General features: G+C 43.4%; 1 long non-coding RNA gene and 1 pseudogene across 1 annotated transcript; both read right to left on the minus strand.

Moving 5' to 3' along the window:
• Positions 1-5,815: 5,815 nt before the first annotated feature.
• On the minus strand, positions 5,816-17,582 carry LOC144233982 (uncharacterized). Its single transcript, XR_013335823.1, has 2 exons — positions 17,463-17,582; positions 5,816-6,074 (listed from the first exon to the last, which is right to left on the minus strand). It is a non-coding gene; the product is annotated as an uncharacterized LOC144233982 (long non-coding RNA).
• LOC144233981 (large ribosomal subunit protein eL33 pseudogene) lies at positions 12,640-13,035 on the minus strand (annotated as a pseudogene).
• Positions 17,583-17,685: the final 103 nt, after the last annotated feature.

The raw sequence follows: 17,685 nt of genomic DNA on the forward strand, positions 1-17,685 counted from the left end.
GACACCATTAATATTCAAGTATGTGACTGGGATCCTTCTCATGTACTATAGGATAAATGATTACTAAATACTTGTTATGTGCTGAATTGTATCCCCTGAATTCATAAATCAGAGTCCTGACCTCAATGTATGAATCACTTCAGACATCTGAGTTACCTCAAAAAAGTAAGAGTATTTGGAGATAAGTTTATAAAAAGATGGCTAATGTAAAATGAAGCTATTAGGATGAGCTCTCATCTAATCTGGGGTCCTTAGAAGAGGAAATGTGGACACAGAGATGTCAGACATACACTCACAAAAGACATGTGAGGACACAGCACGTAGTTTGCCACCTGAAAGACAAGGAGATGCCTCAGGAAAAACCAAACCAGTCCACATCTTGATCTTGAACTTCTAACCCCCAGGACTGTGAGAAAATACATTTCTGTTGTTTAAGCCACCCAGTCTGTGGTATATTATTATGGCAGCCCTAGTAAATTCATACAACACCTATTGCAGACTTCTTCGTTGTGGCGTTACTACAAGGATGTGTTTGTGCAATACATCCATGTCCTCACTGGGCACTGTGTAAAGTGGATTGCATAAGAAAGCACAACTGACTGGGGCGCCTGGGTGGTTCAGTCGATTAAGCGATTAAGCATTGGACTTTGTCTCAGGTCTTGATCTTGCTGTTCATGAGGTCAAGCCCCACCTTGGGCTCTGTGCTGACAGCCCGGAACCTGGTGCCTGCTTTGGATTCTGTGTCTCCCTGACCCTCTGCCCCTCTCCCTCTCATGCACATGTGCACGCGCACGTGCGTGTGTGTGTCTCAAAAATAAATAAACATTAAAAAAAATTTTTTTAAAGCAAAACTGACAGATAACACATGAGGCCAGGTTTTGCTAGAAGGAAGCAATTCGTAAGACTTTAGAAGTCTCAGGAAATTGGACACTCATTGACACCTGTAGCTAAATTTTCTTACTCCTAAAAATTGTTCTTTTAAAGTTTTCTTTTTCTCTTCGCTCCCCGTGCCGCCTGCCTTCCACTCTCCCGTCAACCACACCCCTACTGCCACTCACATCCACTTACTCTCCAGCCGAACTTGACATCCATTTCTGCCTTTGAGTCATAAAAAACAGCTGTTTTGTTTCCTTTGTTTGTTAAGGCTTCAAGCATATTTCCCCAATTAAAAGTTGGGAGCAAATGTAAAAACCTGTTTGTGAGGGTAAGATTTTCAACTTGGCCTCACATCAGGGAATATGGATCCAGAAACGCAGCCAGTCTTTCAGAGGTATCAAGAGGGATTTTTGTTCTGTGAGAAAAGCACCCGCAGGGCTTGGTTGGGAGTCCATAACCCAGTGTCCTTGATTGGAACACTGTTTTGGGAGGACCACTCATCTGGGAGGAGCTCTGAGGACCACTCCCATGAGTGTCTGCGGGAGCCTATCTCCTGCTATGAGGAGCCTCTAGTGTTGGCTCCCTCCCATAACTCAGTGGACGAGGCTCTGCAAGACCTACAGTAAGTCACTTCTCTCCTCCGGATCTGAACTGTAAAAATTTCCGTTTCCTGGACTGTAATTAGTCACTGTCCATTATTTTTAACTGTAGAAAGAACTTCACTCAGACAAACTCTTGTATATAAGTTTATATTAAAAACAAACAAATATGTCCCTGGCCTAGTTCGGGGCTGTGGCGATGGGGAGAGCCCCACCTGCTCTCACTTTGCCCAACACCTCCTCTGCTTCCTCCTTCAGGCAGCAGCCAAGGACTCTCAGGGGATCTCCTTGGCGGAAACGTAGTGCAAATTGCCAGATGTGATTGTCTCTAGGGCCAGTGTGCAGGGAAATGTTTAATATAGTCTGGGGAGTGGGGAGTGCTGATTTGCAGTGTTTGCTGATTTCTGTGGTGTAAATACTGCCACTCAAGCCACCAATGTCATGTCGCTGAATGCAAAGTTGGGCATGCAGTGGCATCCCATGTGGAAAAGTAATTATGAAGCAATGAGTTTTGAGTATTTATTACCTTTGCTTTGAATATAATTTATTCAACTGTAAGTTTATATGATGTAATTTTTGATAATAGCTGTGTTAGCAATTGGCTTGCAAAACTCTGGAAAATTTAACAATCGGTTCTTACAAGTTAGTATGAGCCAGCTCCAGGATACCACCATCTAGAATCTTTTTAGCGCCAACATTCTAAATCTTTATACCAAAGCATAAGCTGTTTAAAGCTGGAAAGGGCTAAGTGGGATAATCCTAGGGATTTGGGAAGTGTACCCAGGAAGGGGGCAGAGAAACATGTTTTCAGTGTAATATCCAGCACAGTGCACAGAACTAAAAAATAGCCAGCCAGTGAATGATTCAATGACCCGATGGGGCAATGACTCAACCCATATTCAGGAGGCTTTGTACTTTGAGTTATTTTTTCAGCCAGTCGTGGGGTGGGTTTTTATACCCATCCAATCACATTATGTCATCCAGCCTTCCATGGGACAGGTGACACCAACTGTGGCCAAGAGGTATAAGCGGCGCATAAGTTAATGGGGTCTTGGAGAGCCTACAATAAGGATGTCATCTGATATGCAAACTGGTCACAGCTGACAATCCAGGCATGTCCAGAGGCCTGCCTGGGTTCTACCTAGACTTCCAGGCAGCATGATCCCCCTCGGGTGGGTCTGATCTTATTGTAAGTATCTTGTCCCTCTTCCTGGTTACCATCTCCCTGCAGACTAGTGTTGAGTTCATACTTTGGTCCTTCAGTTCTTCCCAGAGTCTTTGAAAATAGCATGGATGTTCAACAGCCAAGGAGTTAAAAGTCTGGATTCTGTACCAGATTCCTTAGAACCAAAATTCTAGTTTTGTCACTTACAAATTATGTGACCTTGGGCAAACTGCTTAACTTCTCTGTATTTCGATTTCATCCTAGTTAAAATGTGGATGATAATAGTACTTACTCCAAAGCATTATTGGGAAGATCAAATGAGTTTCATATATATAAAGTACTTAGAACAATGTTTGACGTACAATATGCTATTTAAATGTTACCTATTATATTATGATTATATATAATATATATGTGCACTTATACATAATTGTTACATATAATAATAATATATGCCCTAAATGAATGAATGCAGGTAAACAAATGCATGGGAAAGAAAGGCCTGGATGGATGTGCAATGAGAGTCTTCTGGAAAACAAATGCCAAATATACATAATAAATAAGAGCAGTAACCTTAGCTAGCATTTACTGTGTGTTTAAAATGCATTTTATAATGGATAAAGGCCCTGAACGTGAGACAGGAAACTATCAACACCCTAGAGGAGAAAGCAGGAAACAACCTCCTTGACCTNTTATAAGTATTATTTCATTAATTCCTCATAAAAATTCTAATGGTAAGGAACTGCCTTTAGCTGTATTATACAGATAAGAAAACCCAGACCTGTTGAAGGCAAGAAACTCCCAAGATCACATAGTTTGTTAGTAACTCAAATCCACATCTTTTGATTCGAGAGCTTGAGCTTCTAACCATTTAACCCATCAGCCAGCTCCTAACCTGATGCCATCCCTCTCAGTATTGTGCTCCACCTCTGCCTTTCTTCCCACCCTACCCCTCCATATCTTCACCCATCCCTTCAGATCTATCCAAGACTTACATGCTTTCTGAAGATTTCCCAGACTGTTCCCCTTAATATGATGCTCCCAGCAATTCCATATACTGTGTGGCCCTCACCCTCTCCTGCCCCTCACTGTTTTCTCTGTGTGTGTGTGTCATACAAGTGGAGACTCTGTGTGGAGATTTTGCAAGATCTAGGTTAAATTCATGCCCAAGCTAAGGCATTGCCCCAAGCTCCATGACACAGCCAATTCCTGCTGAAAGCTGCCCTGTGTACGCACCATGGCTCCCCAGAAACTGCACTCTGCCATTAGCTTTCATGTCAGGGGCTGTGAAATGGGAACAACAGGAAGTTTAGCTGGATAGATCAAGCACCCTTGACTTCTCTCAGTCACAGGCTTAATGGTTCAGAGGGAAGAATGGAGAGCCGAAGTTAGCTGTTTCTATGGAAGAGATGATCCAGCCTCTACCCTCTAGGTGTCTGCCTACTGCATGTTCACAGATACAAAACCCCTTTAAGAGCATCTGCAGAACAACTCACAAGAGAATGCAAATGTAGTACAGAGCACAAAGAAGTGCCGAGGGGGGTAGGGAGTTCAAAGGAGTGCTCAGAATGCAATAGCATCCTTCAGGGAAAGTTTCCTGGAGATAGTGAGCAGAGTTTATAAAAATTAAAAATAATACTGTCTTGGTACAAATGCAGTACATGCCCATGACAAACAAATCAGAAAATACAGACAAGCAAAGAAAGGGAATTCTAAAAACCCACCTACAATCTCGCCCACCCAAAGACAACTTCTATTAACACCCTCAACACCTTGACAACTAGATTTTACATGAGGCAATGTGCAGAGCTGAAGCACAGGTTGTGTGTGTGTGTGTGTGTGTGTGTGTGTGTGTGTGTGTCAGAGGAGTGGAGAGGGAGCAGAAACAGTCTTGGCATTTTAGTCTATCCTGGGGAGCAAGTGATGAGAAATCTATTTGATAGGATTGAGAAGTAGAGGCTTGAAGAAGAGGACTAACAGATCTCTCAGACCAGGCAGAGATTTCAAGCAGTCAGCAATACCAAGGTCACTAGCTGAACAGTGACCCAATTAAAATAATCATAGTAGCAATAACAGTGAACATGTGTTGAGTGCTTCCCATGTGCATGGTATTGTGCTAAAGACTTTACGTTCCATCATCTTGTGTAATCCTCACAACCATGCTATGAAGTGGGATAGTCTCACCCCTATTATGGTGGGTAAGGGGTTTGCCCAAGTTCACCAACCCATACACCAGGGTTTCTTAGATAGTGTACTCTATAGGTTACCTGCATCAGAATTCCCTGAGGTATTTGTTAGATCAGTCAAGACAATAGGAGTCAAAAAACCCAAGACCTGTTGACTCCGTGGTTTGATTGAAGGTCATCTTCAGGCTGAAATGCTTCTGGTTTGAAAGTCACCTGTGAGCATGCCCAGAAGATACCTGTAAACTAAGAAATGCCCAGGGCTGTCTTCTGAGTGATCCACAGTCCCATTTCCTTCTAAAAATGCTCTGAGTCCTGTGGGCTCTACATACCTTTCTTCTCCTTGGATTAATCATCTTGCAGCCCCAAATCCCAGAGAGAGCCTTCTATAGGAGGTGTGCTGCCCGCAAAGGCAGCCACGAGATAGTGTAGGTCAATCATTCAAGGCACCGAGGGGACAGTCAGGATCAAGGGGTAAAAAATGGATTGGGAGATTAGGATGACAAGGGAAGACTGGGAACAAAGAGCCCACACCCTGATGTTGTCCTTTTATGTCTTCACCTGACCTTAGCCAAGTCCCCTGGCCTTCTAACCTCAGGGCTCTTATCTATAAAATTAGGGAGTTGCCCTTAATGGTCTCAAAGGTCCTTTCGGCTAGGTGGGAATATACTGTCTAAATCCAGCATGTACTTCTGCTGCCCTTGTTTACCTGGGGGCAAGTCCAGAAGCTCAGGAGTCTCATGGCCACCTGGAGGGCCATGGCAGATACCTGCTTATGGGGACCACCACGGCCTTAACAAAGGTAACCTTCACCAAGGAGGCTGGGGAAGACCAGGAGTGGCTCCAGCCCTGGACGAGATGCTGGGGCCTCCCTAACTGTTGAACAGTTCAAAGACCTTTCATGTACATTATCCCATTGGATCCTTTCCACTCCCTCATAGGTTAGCATTTATTATAGCTCCATGTGACCACAAGGCAAAGACAGAGAGAACACTGTGGGAATGAAAATGTATTTTCAAGAACACCCAGGGACAAGGTACAAAAGTGGCAGCTGGGAAGAAGCACTTGGTTGCCAGGCTTTCAATTCCAGACTGTGAGGCAGGTTTTGCAAGTTACCAGGAGAGTTTCCCCAGCAGTGCTCAGGATCCACCTTCTTTCTCTTTGTGCCACTCTCACTGGTTGGCTGGCTGCCACTCAGCATGGAGCCAGCCCTCTATTGGGCTGAGTTCTCCTCTGTCACCTCTGAGGTACCTGTGACAAGATAATTGCCATATTAATAAATTTGCTGTATTTTTCCATTGCCTTCTCTTTACAAGCAGGCACTGTTAGTCAGGCTTTTTGTTTTTTCTTGCCTTAGGAATTCTTGCAGGACTGAAAGCAGAAGCTGCTTGAAGCTAATAGATCTTCTGTTTGGTAAAAAGCCCTGGCTCATTTATGAGATGATGCAGACACCCTGAGGGAGAAGGAGGGTGGAAGCAGGAGAGCTTTGAAGGACCAGAAAAGAGAAAGAAGTGTGCTCAGAGTCCAGAGTTAGAAAACAACTCTGATTACAAGAACAGAGCCCATCAGAGCCTTGGTTAAGGGCCAGATCTCAGGGGATACAAGGCCTTAAGCATTGGGTTTCCAACCTCAACAAAGATCCCTGGGCCCTAAAGTATGACTCAGAAACACTAAAATCACCAAAGTGGATGAGACCTGAGGCACCAAAGTATGGACTCTCAGCAGATGAGTGAGATGCCTCTACACTGTTGTCCAATTAGGCACAATTTTCAAGGGATTGAGCTCCCAGAATGACTAAATAAATTTCTACTCACTGAACAGGACTGGGAGTTCAGAGTCAGATTTATTTTGATTAAAGGGAAAAAAGCAGAGGAATAAAATATTCCTAGCTCAGCTGGGTTGTGTAGTAAGAGTCACACTTGACACGTATAGAAGCATGAATGACCCCAGGGTACTGGTGCCACCAGTCTGTGAAGATACCAGTTACATCTTCTTAATACTCAAATCTTATTAGTGCTAAGCTCTCCTCAGCTAATATAAGAATTCCAGTCCAATTCTTGGACTGTTGGTTAGGAGGCATTAGCCGCAAGTAATAGAAAACCCAGATTCAAATATATAAGGAAATACATTATTTCACTGAAGGGAATTGCAGAAGTTGTGGGCTCCAGGTGTAGTCCAATGAGAGGCTCAAAGTAGTAGGGACCCAAGTTGTCTTTAACTTTCTGCTTTTTCTGTCCTCAAGATGTTGGCTTTGTCCTCCAGCTGATTCCCTTTGCGGTAATAAGATATCTTCACCAGATACAATAATAGCTAGAGGAAGAAAAAGACACTCTTCCTGTATCTGCTTCTTAGAAGCACAAAAACTTTCCAAAAGTGCCCTGTAGAATTCCATTCATACCTCACTGGCCAGAATTGGGTACATGCCTATTCTTAACACTATCTCTGGCAAGGAGAATTGAGTCACTGTCTTGATGGGAAGCTAAAGAGTCCATCACAACACTGATACTTTCCTTCTCTCAAATACAGGCTTGCTCACTATAAGGTCACATGGACACCTCCCCTTCCCATGGTTGGGTTTGGGTCTTTCTTCATTTATGTTAAACGCTTTCTCAGGGACCCTAACGTCTCCCATAGAGTGGAAAGCTCTCAGACTTTCTACTGAATCCCAAATGCAAATGCTGCTCAAGCTTTCTTTCCCTTGGAATTCTTTGGTAGAAACAGGTCCTCAGAGGAAGTGGGGAACTGAGGGACCCATACTCCTTTTGCCAGACAAATCCAACTTCAGTTCTGGCCCAGCCAAGACCTTCATTGTGTGTTTGTGTCCAGCTTGTGCCCCAGACCTCATCTTGTCTTCTGGACCCAATGGAGTCAAGGTGGGCCACCAGCAAAGAATGCTGCACAAGCCACACTGGGAAAAGACTATTGGTGCTACTTTTCTCAGAAGGATGCTATGTACATGGCATTATGATTTCCGCTTCAGATTATTCACCACACTGATATTAACCCTATTTTACATTAGAGGAAAGAGGTATGGAATAGTAAAGTAGCAGGCTTAAGGCCACTCAGCTAATTAGGCAGCAGAGCCCAGAACATTCTTCTATAAGTATTTTTGTGGACAAAGCCTAGAAATTTAATTGCTGGTTCACAGTATGTGCATGCGCTTCTCTATGAGAAACTAACTGCCAAACTGTTTTCCAAAATAGCGTATGAGTGTTCCAGTTGCTCCACATCCTCATCAACATTTGGTATTGTATTTTATTTTTAGCCATTCTAGTGGTGTATATTTGTTTTAATTTGTATTTCCTGGCTGACTAGTGACAGTGAGCCCTTTTTAACATGCTTACCGGCCATTTGTATATCTTGTATGAAGTGTCTGCCCATCCTCTTTAATTGGGTTACTGCTCTTATATTAAGCTGCAGAAATGCTTTATTTTTTTTTCTCAAGGGTGCATAAATTTGTAATTTTGTTGTGATCTTATACATTGATATTTTTCTTTGATAGCTATTGTTTTCGGTAAGCTGTCCCAAAACACCTTTGACTACTCAGAGATTACGAAGATATTCTCCTATTTATCCTTCTAGAAGCTTTATAGTTTATCTTTTACATTTAGGTCTATGATTTCTCTCAGATTAATGTTTGTGAATGATGTGAAGTGCTGGTCAAAGTTCATGTTCTCTTTTTCTTTAATGTTTATTTTTGAGAGAGAGAGAGACAGAGTACAAGTGAGGGAGGGGCAGAGAGGGAGAGGGGAGGGGGACACAGAATCTGAAACAGGCTCCAGGCCCTGAGCTGTCAGCACAGAGCCCAACACAGGGCTAGAACCCATGAGCTGTGAGATCATGACCTGAGCCGAAGTTGGACACCTAGCTGACTGAGCCACCCAGGTGCCTCCAAAGTTCGTGTTTTTAGTATGGAAATCCAACTGTTCCAGCATCATCAGTTGAAAAACCTCTCATTGTACCATAGAAATGAGTTGGCCATGCTGTCAAAATTATGTAGCCATTAAAATATAGGTCTTTTTCTAGACCATCTTTCAGTTTTGATGTATATAACTATCCTTACCCCAATACCCTAGCACCTCAATTACTGTAGCTTTAGAGTAAGTTTGAACACACATAGCTTGAGTTCCCTCATTTTGTTCTTCTTTTCCAATACTATTTTGGTTATTCTAGATGCTTTGCTTTCTTATACACTTTAGAACTGGTTTATACACGGGGCGCCTGGGTGGCTTAGTCGGTTGGGCGTCCGACTTTCGCTTGGGTCATGATCTCGCGGTTCGTGGGTTCGGGCCCCGCGTCGGGCTCTGTGCTGACTGCCAGCTCAGAGCCTGGAGCCTGTTTCAGAGTCTGTGTCTCCTTCTCTCTCTGACCCTCCCCTGCTCACGCTGTCTCTCTCTCTCCTAGAAATAAATAAAAAAATATTAAAAAAAAAAAAGAACTGGTTTATACACACATACACACACACACACACACACACACACACACACACACACACACACACACCTACTAGGACTTCGGGATTTCACTGAGTTAGGTAGGCATAAAAGGAAAAACCCAATTCTTCCCTACTATGTCTTTCTTCCCTGTGAGTCTACTTTACACAGAATATTTCACATCTGACACTTCTGGTCACCAAATGTGTGGAGTTTTTTCCCCACAATAACAAGCAAGTCTTGGATACCAGCTGAATATCCTATAATTTAATTCAATTCTGACACTAACTACGTGGAGATAACATCTGGTCAGGGCTCAGTCCCATAAGACTGCCCTCTTCCCTGAGAGGCCAGTTAAAATTTGTGCTTCTTAGTGACCACTATGAATCAGAGCTTCCAAAGACCCCTTCTTCAGGTTTGATTAATTTGCTAGAGTGGCTTATAGAACTCAGAGAAATGCTTACTTACATTTACCATGTTATTAAAGGAGACAGATGAACATCCAGATGAAGAGATACTTAGCACAATACCTGAGAGGGTCCTGAGGGCAGGAGCTTCCGTCTCTGTGGAGTTGGGATGTGTCACCCTCCTGGCATGGACGTGTTGGCCAGCCTGGAAGCTCTTCAAACTCCATACTATTGGGATTTTATGGAGGCTTCCTCACATAGGCATGATCAATCATTAACTCTGTTTCTAGCCTGTCTCCCCCCTCTAGAGGACAAGGGATAGGGCCAAAAATCTAAGCTTCGAATGAGGGCTTGGTCTTTTTGGTGACCAGCCCCCACCCAGGAGACCACCCAGAATTGCCTCATCAGAACAGATGATGCTCTTAGTTTTCTTATCACTTAGGAAATTACAAGGGTTTTTGGAAATCCATGCCAGGAAGCAGGATGAACTCCAAATACATATTTCTTATTATAAATCACAACAACATGTTTCCACTTCAGTATGCTTCTCTGCCGGTGTACCAATCCTCTCCAGGTTCTTTTCTGTCACAAAAGAGAAGGATTTCTCCACATTTTGAGGACTAACTCCTCTGCCAAACTTTTGATTTCATCTCAGTCTGGCTTCTCTGTCCTTTCTCCAACATTTCAAACCCTCCTTCACCAGTGGCTCCTGCCCTGTCTTCAAACTTCCGTTTGTGTGTGTGTGTGTGTGTGTGTGTGTGTGTGTTCTTTTTAATATCGAATTAAACTCAGGAATACCTGGATGGCTTACCAGGTCATACCAGGTCATGATCTCACGGCTCGTGAGTTCGAGCCACCATTGGGCTCCATGCTGAGCCTGCTCGGTATTCTTTCTCTCTCCCTCTCCTCCCTCCCCTTCTCTGCCTCTCCCCCACTCATGCTCATGCTCTCTCTCCTTCAAAAATAAATAAACTTTAAAAAATCTTTAAATCTTGAATTAAATTCAAATGAGCTTTAGTACTCATTCCACTCCTGTCTTCCCCTTCCAGGATTCTCTCTGGTCACATATAACTGCTGCCTTCCCTTCTCCCATGTCTACTCATTTCTTTAATCCTTGTAGTGGAGGGTCCACCTTCTATCATCAGTTTCCAGAACTTCTCAATTACGAATTCCAATCTACCAGACTCAGTGCTTCATCTCTCTTCAGGTTCTCCTCTATGTGATGCTGTGCTCTGGTGACTTTCTCTGTCTCCTTGGTGGTCCTCTCTCTGTGACTGTTTCTCCTTCCTTTATAGACATTCCTGCCCTTGTTTGGTGGCCTCAAAAGAGATGAGAAGCCATCAGACAAATACCCCCAACTTCCCACCTGCAAATCTGAAAAACCATCATTTTTCTGGTCAAAATGAAACATTTGTCTCTTCCTTGACCCAGTTGCAGCAGTTTCTCCAACTTGAAGGAAATCCCATCTTTCCCACCTTCTCAGGGACCTCTCTCTAACAATTAGCTTCACTTGTTCTTGAATCTTAAATCTCTTCTCTGCTGTTCTTTCTCAACATCACAAAAACATTGTCTTCATTTCTTTATTTAAAAATAGCCTTATTTTCACTTCCTCTTATACATAGTTTATAGTGAAACTTTCTAAAAGAGTTGTGTGCGCCCACTGTCTTCTCTTACATCCTTTCTGGTCACTCCTCAGTCCTCTAAAATGAGACTTTTGTTACCAGCGTGTCAGTAAAACAACCTCACCAAGGTTACCAATTATCTCTTTGTTGTGAAAATCCCTTGGACCTTTGTGGCCCCTTGACTTATTCTTGATAGCATTGACATTGTTCACCACTTCCTCCTCCTGCATCCCCTTCCCATGATGGCTTCCTCTCTGCACCATGGACAAGTCTCTCCTTTGGATTCTGTCCTAAGCTTCCTTCTTTTCTCACTTTCCCTGAGTGGTCTCACCTATTCCTTCACTCCACAACTATTTATTTTAAAGTTATTTTGGGGCGCCTGGGTGGCTCAGTTGGTTAAGCATCTGACTTCAGCTCAGGTCAGATCTCATGGTTCATGGGTTCAAGCCCCACATCAGGCTCTGTGCACAGCTCAGAGCCTGGAGCCTGTTTCAGATTCTGTGTCTTCCTCTCTCTCTGCCCCTCTCCCACTCATGCTCTGTCTCTCTCTGTCTCAAAAATAAAAAAATAAACTATTAAAAAAATAAAATAAAATAATTTTTAATTTTATTTATTTGAGAGACAGAGAGTGTACACACAAGAAAGAAGGGCAGAGAGGGAGAGAGAGAAAATCTTAAGCAGTCTCCACACTCAGCTCATCCCATGACCCTGGGATTATGACCTGAGCCAAAACCAAGAGTCAGACACTCAACCAACTGAGCCACCCAGGTATCCCCACAAGTATTTATTGAACACCCACTGTAAGTCAGGCACTGATCTAAGCCCTGAAGATATACAAGTGCCTGCTCTCATGGATTTAACAATGGTGTCAATTCCATCTGGATACTGAAGACATATAAGTTAGCCTCTAGCCCAGATATCTCTCTTTTGTCTACTTGGTCTGCTTGGCTATTCCACATACACCTCACATTCAGTATCTCCAAAACTAAAATTTCCATCCTCAGCCCACCTCCAGACCAGCTCCTCCTCCTATCTCAGTTACACAAGCCACAAAGTGCTCATCATCTTTGTTCACCATTGTTGATTCTTCACTTTCCTTCTCCTCCTAATATAATTTATAACCAAGTCCTATCAATTATACCTTCTAATACTCAGGTGCCTCTGGAATCCATTCACTGCTCTTCATGCCCAACACCATTGTTTTAGTTTAGGCCAACATCCCCACCCTTTTTATTCCCAACAAGTCCCTCCAGTCTTGATCATTTCCTCACCCCACCCCATCTTCAATCCATTGACTGCAGTGTGAGCCAGAGTCATTTTCTTTTTTTTTTTTTTTTTTACAAGAGAACAAATCTACACCTTTATTTATTTACTTTTCAGTTAGTTTAAATCCTTGAGGGGTACAGCATCACACGGATTCTGTGGCCAATGGCTTTAGCAGGAAGGTTGCTTCGGAATTTTGCATGAACCATGCCACTGTTTCCATGAGCACGAGTTACTTTTCCCCAGATTACTCTGGTTTTATTCGGTTTGCCACCAGGAGTCACTGTGTTGTTCTTTGCTTTGTACACATAAGCACATCTCTTGCCTAGATAGAACTCAGTTTCATCTCGGGCATAAACACCTTCAATTTTAAGAAGAGCTGTGTGCTCCCTCTGGTTCCTGAGACCCCGTTTATAGCCAGCAAAAATGGCTTTGGACCACAACCTTCCAGACATATTTGTCGTTTCAGAAGTCCTGTTCCCAGCAGGCCTCCACGGGTTCAAAGATGGCGGAAAGAGGAGCCAGAGTCATTTTCTAATATAACTATGATCATAAGACCTCCCTGCTTAAAATTCCTCATTGCCTTTAAAATAGAAGCAGACCCCTTTAACATGACCCAGAGAACTCCTGCCTACCTCTCCATCCCATCTTTTCCTACTATCCTCTTCAGTCTCAACTCTCCTGCCACACAGACTTTCTCTCCCAGTGCCTGGGTGTGCCATGCCCCCTCATACCCCCTAGACCTCAGAAGTGCTCTACTGCTAGCCTGAAACACTTCCCCACTCAGGAGCATACCCCTTCACCTAACTAACTAACTGCTACCTACTCTAGTCTCAGCTTAAATGTTACTTCCAGAACACTTTCCTTAAAATCTCTAGTCTGTGTTTCAGTGCCATCCTATCCTATCCATCGTAGTATGATTTTTTAATTTCTTTTGTTGTTTCCTGTGCCCTTCTCCCATCACCACTGGACTCTAAGCAACAGGAAGGTAGTGACAAGGTCTATGTCACTCATGTCATGTTGTATTCCCCACTTTTAGAAAGTACCAGTCAACACATATTTGTCAAAAGAATGAATAATTTCTTGCCCTCTCCTTCTGCCTTCTAAATGCAGACACTGTTTAAGATTCATGTCTCTGAGCTTTGCTCAATTTCCTTCTTTATCATTGATTCCTATGACTTCAATGATCAGGTCTGCATGAAGAAGTCTCAAATCTACCCACAGCCTGGATATTTCTGAGCACCAAGTCTGCATTTCCAACATTATGCTAGACATTCATGCCTGCAGGGTTTTTTCATCACCTCAGATAAAGGATATAAAACATTAAAAGCATGCAAGGATATATACTCAAGGATGTGTAATGTAACACTGTCCATAATATTGAAAAATTGGAAGCAACACAAATGCCCATCAAGAGAGAATTGGGCAAATAAATTCCAGTCCTGCTGTAGAGCCTTAGTAAGACTAAAAAGATTTATATACTGACATGAAAAGATGTCCTTGATATACTGTTAAGTAAAAAAGCAGGTTTTAGAATGATAAATATACTTTCGTTTCATCTTATTCAATTATTCAACATGCATAGATCAAGCATCTACTACGTGCCAGTGTCTACTCCAGGTGCTGGGGGTGTACAAAGACCAAGACAATGTCTTTGCATTTACAGAGCTTTCAAAACAGACAATAAACCAATCATACATATATGAAATGTTAAGTGATGATAAGTGTTATGAAGAAATAGCATTGGGGCACCTGGCTGGCTCATTCGGTAGAATATGTGACTCTTGATCTCAGGATCATGAATTCAAGTCCCATGTTGGGCATGGATCCTACAAAGAAAGAGAAGGAGGAGGAGGAAGAGAGGAAGAGGAGGAGGAGGAGGAGGAGGAGGAGGAGGAGGAGAAGAAGAAGAAGAAGAAGAAGAAGAAGAAGAAGAAGAAGAAGAAGAAGAAGAAGAAGAAGAAGAAGAAGAAAGAAAGAAAAAAAAGAAATAGTGTTATGAAATGTGCTATTTTAGGTAGGTGGTCAGGGAAGGCCCTTCAGAAATAGTGACAGTTGAGCAGAAACCTGAATAGAGGGCAGGAATCTTGTGAATATTTGAGGAAAGGACATTCCAGTCAGAAGCTTGGCCACCACGAGACCTGTCATAGTAGCATATTTAGGTGGCTCTAGAAACAGCCAGGAGACTTGTGCAGCTGGGACAAGTAAGGGGAGAGAGTGGTAGAACATGGGGCCACACAGCCCACCTGGACCCAGGTCCAGGCTCTGGAGTCCATTCTAAGTGTGATGGAAAGTCAGTCTTTGGAGGTGTGTCTGTTACAACATGTCAGTGTCTCATTGAAAAAAGCTAGAAAAATATATACCAACTGTTATCAGAAAATATCTCTGGGACATGGGACTACAGAAGACTTACATTTTTCAAAACCATACTCTTCTGTTGTGTTTGAATATTTTATAGTGAGTGTGTATTAATTTAGTAATCAAAAAAGGAAATGATGATTTAAAACATTTGTGCATAATCTTGACTCATCAACTCCCTTTCAAGAAAAACACCCAATCCTTTAAAAAAATTAAATTCATAGAAATGTGTATATAAGGATGTTCATTAGGGTGCCTGGGTGGCTCAGTCCGTTAAGTGTCTGACTTCAGCTCAGGTCATGATCTCATGGTTCTTGAGTCCGAGACCCATGTCAGGCCCTCTGCTGACAGCTCAGAGCCTGGAGCCTGTTTCAGATTCTGTGTCTCCCTCTCTCTCTCCCCCTCCCCAGCTTATGCTCTCTCTCTCTCTCTCTCTCTTTCTCTCTCTCTCTCTCTCAAAAATAAATGAGTAATAAAAAAAATTTTTTTTAAGATGTTCATTATAGTGTTGTTTACCAAAAGCCAGTAAATAAACTGGTATTGTTCAACAATAGAGAATTGGTTAAAGAAATTATAGTAAAATTATATAATGAAATAGGATCCCTTACAAAGTATGTCAGAGAATATCACCCCAGGCTCAAAGCCTAGTTCAATGCTCAAATCTGAAATCTTTTCTGGACACATCTGCCTAAAATGACCTCTTCCTCCTTGAACCTTATTTATGCCTATTGTCTATTGCATTTTCTGGCCCTTCCTGCATACTATTCCATTATGAAACAACAAATTTAGTTCACACTTAGCTCACCATAAGCTTTGCTAATGAAAGTAGAGCAGGCAGAACAATTCCAAACAAAAGATAATTCATTCCTTTGTAAATGCATCACACCATTTATTTTGCAGTTGATCCACCATTCCAATTAGCTTTCCTTATGCTAATATGAAAAGTAATGAGCTTATCCCAACACATACACAGGTGGCAAAGACCAGAGACTCAGAAAAAGACTGAAGCGTAAAGTTCCTTTGGGTAGGCCCCCGGAGTGGATCACCAGCACTGGGATCCAGAGAGCTGTGGGGGCCCTTCCCCTACACAATCACCATGTTCAAATCACTGAGAGACTGGAATGTACCCCTCTCCTCAGGCTTCTGTGCCCTGGGCTCTGGGCTTGCAAGGCTGGGCTACCTGAGCTCAGTTCTGAGCACTTGTGTGTGTGTGTGTATGTGTGTGTGTGTGTGTGTGTGTGTGTGTGTGTGTGTGTGTGTACTTCCTCCTGGCCAGGCCTTGGGGCAGTGAAATAGTCCCTATTGAATCATTGCGAGGGGAGGGGCTTCTTCCTCCAATCCGTGTGGCTGTACAGCTGACTCAGCAGCTTCCACAGATGCCAGGACACAGTCCTTCTACCCACCTCACAGTGGGCAGGGCAAGAAGGGTAGGATGTCCCTCGAGAAAAAGGAGCCTTGCTTATTCCACAGCCATCCCAAACTTTCTTTGGTGTGACATGAGGGCTTACTGGGGAAGCTTCTTCCTCCTGGCAGCCTTGAGAGGCAGGCAGGATTTTCTACCAGGTGGAGCAATTAAGGGGGCCCGTATGTAATACCCTCTTTCCTACCAAGTCCTCTGCCAACTGGTAACTCATAGGTTACACAGGAGTTAACCAACTGAGGATATATTTATTCCTGCTGAGCGCTGGTACTGGTGGAGGTGTTTGCCTTAGGGCTACCTAATTGTTGTTCTTGTTTTTGTTGTTTTTGCTTTGTTTTTTAGGGCTGCCTAATTCTGAAGCCCAGAAGGGTCCTCTACATGGATGGTTAGTCTCTTAAACTTTTTATTGATCCCAAAATGGGTTGTTGGGTGCCCTGTTCAATACACTGTGCACTAACTCACCAGCTCTTGTTATGAAAAAGAAGGGGAAGATATTTGGGGTATCAGGGTTTTTGTTTTAGGGGGTTGTTTGCCTTTAAAAATTCCCAGGAGAAAAAATCCATTGCTACAATCAATCTTTTTCCTTTGTTTCTCTCCCCCCACCCTCTTCTCTACCTCCTTTGCCTTCTCACATCCGTACCCTTCCTTCCCCATTTGCCAGTTCAGCCAGGAAGTCCTCTCTCCCCACTCCTGGCTTCCTATCTCACCTCCCCACCCAGACAGGAGATGGAGGTGGTTCTAACAGGAGATGATTAATGCCCCACAGATCCAAGGAACCATCACTCTTGTCACCTGGCTTTCATACCATCTCATGGTCCCAACTCCCTCTGAATAGAAAGAATTCTAAATTATTTTAAATCCTTAAGAAGGCAGAGTTCACAGCCCCACTGGCTGAGGTGCTCACAGTCATGAGCCAAGATGGTGCCTCTCACGGTGCGATCTGAGAGCCCAGAGCTAAAACAAAACAACCCCTCCCTCCATACAAAAGAAACCCTCATTCCAGAACCCTGTTGTTCAGCTAAACAAAGATTTAGGTGCCAGGCTTTTTGCCTGGGCAAACACCCAAAGGTAGAGACATCTTGCTCTGAGGGAGTTCACAGTCTGGCTTCTCATAGCTAGACTTTTCTGGAGCATACCTGGTCACTGGCCAGCAGCATGAATCCACCTTCCTGCCTCAGCCTCCAATAGAAATGGCAATTCTGCTTCCTTGCAGAGTCATAGGATCCTTAGACATCCCAGTATCAGAGATGGCAACCGAGGCCTAGAAAGAATGGTCCTGAGCAGTCACACAGCTGTGACTGTGTTGGGCCTGAGCCTGTTTCCTGTCCCCCCCCCCCCCCCCCCCCCCCCCCCTCCCCC

This window comes from Crocuta crocuta, unplaced genomic scaffold (assembly GCF_008692635.1).
Source record: "Crocuta crocuta isolate KB4526 unplaced genomic scaffold, BGI_CrCroc_1.0 scaffold55, whole genome shotgun sequence".
Classification (NCBI taxonomy): domain Eukaryota; kingdom Metazoa; phylum Chordata; class Mammalia; order Carnivora; family Hyaenidae; genus Crocuta; species Crocuta crocuta.